Source organism: Amborella trichopoda, chromosome 5 (genome assembly GCF_054954075.1).
Source record: "Amborella trichopoda isolate Santa Cruz 75 chromosome 5, AtrichopodaSantaCruz75HAP2 v2.0, whole genome shotgun sequence".
In the NCBI taxonomy this organism is placed as follows: Eukaryota; Viridiplantae; Streptophyta; class Magnoliopsida; order Amborellales; family Amborellaceae; genus Amborella; species Amborella trichopoda.
Window position 1 is genome coordinate 15,027,148 of NC_142340.1, and position 1,595 is coordinate 15,028,742.

The 1,595-nt window shown below is 42.4% G+C and overlaps 1 pseudogene across 1 annotated transcript; it reads left to right on the top strand.

Moving 5' to 3' along the window:
- Positions 1-266: 266 nt before the first annotated feature.
- Positions 267-1,087, top strand: LOC148781981 (dirigent protein 22 pseudogene; annotated as a pseudogene). Its single transcript, XR_016056054.1, has one exon. The product of XR_016056054.1 is annotated as a dirigent protein 22 pseudogene (transcript).
- The last annotated feature ends 508 nt before the right edge of the window (positions 1,088-1,595 follow it).

Genomic DNA, 1,595 nt, shown 5'->3' on the forward strand with positions numbered 1-1,595 from the left:
TTGAAGACCTTTGTATACCTTGTTCAAGTATGTGGAAAAATAGCATCTAGGGGAGTATTTGCTTCCATTGAGAGGCACGAAAAGAAAAAGAGGATGTCTTATTTGCCCAAAAATAAAGAAGGTGGTCTTCCCGCGTGGAATTGGTCAATAAGGGAAAATTAGAACCAATTTGGTTCCCCCTTCTTATTTTGGTAGAGCCCCTAACCCCTAACCACATTTGTCGATGCTATTTAGGTGGGCTACATCCCGCACCCTTATATATAACACAGGAAATCATATCCCCTCTCTCGTTCTCAGACGCTTCAATTTCCTCAACTCTCATCTCCTTCCTAACAAGAGAATGGCCTCCTCACTTCTCTCTAAAAAGTCTTGCCTCTCCCCACTCACTCTCCTCATCCTCCACTTCTTCTGCAGCTCGGCTTTGGCACAAAAACCGGGCCACTTACCAAGAAACGAACCTCTCAAGTTCGATTTCGAACCTCCCATCATCGGTTTCGGTAATGAGAAGGTGACCCACCTCCACTTCTACTTCCACGACATCGTTAGCGGCCCAAAACCGACAGCCATACAAGTAGCAAGAGCGGACTCCACCAATAAGTCGGCCACTGGGTTCGGAGCGATCGTGATGATCGATGATCCCCTTACAGAGGGACCTGAGGTGTCCTCTAAGCTGATAGGGAGGGCTCAAGGGATATATGCCTTGGCTGCTCAAGAAGAAGTTGGCCTCCTGATGACTCTCAATTATGTGTTTGTCGAGGGAAAGTACAAGGGTAGCACCCTTAGCGTTCTTGGCCGTAACGCGGTGTTTAGTGGTGTGAGGGAGATGGCCATTGTTGGCGGAGGTGGAGCTTTTAGACTGGCTCGCGGTTATGCCTTGGCCAAGACCCATACCTTTAATCCGAGTACTGGTGATGCTGTCGTCGAGTACAATGTAGTGGTTCTGCATTATTGAAGAACTTGATTTTCTCTTTACCCTATTTTTTTTTTTTAATCATATATTGAAAGGTGTACCCCGTGAGAGGCTTTGATGATAATGCTCTTGCGTTATGTTTCACATAATATACGTATTTTTGTTGGGAAGAAGTCTATGTAAGGCATATGCTATAAGGCATATGTAAAGTAAAGCTGCAATGAAACCGAGAATGGGTTTGGGGTCATAGTGGTATCATCACTTGTACCCTAGCTACGGTTTAGGCTTTCATTCTTATCTAATGCATTTAGAAATCACTAACAATTTCAAAAGAAATGGGTAGGAGCTCATCATTTCTATTGAATTACCCAAAAAAACCAAAAAAAAATAAGAAGCTGAATTTAAACCGTGCCTGAATATGCAATTTCGGTGTCAAAATTCTTTCAAATTGATCATCTCGACTTAGGATATTGCTTATAGGAAAATGCAATTTTGATGCCAAAATCCCCTCTAATTGATCATCTCAAACCTAGGCAATTATTAATACGAAAAATGGAATTCAAATCCTGAAAGTAGTGTGTATGACACTTTTTGGACCGTCCATAGTTTACAAATTCCTATTTTAAGAGCTTCAAATTTAAATACTCAAGGGCCATGTAAAAACCGTGTCGGATTGGTGGATCGG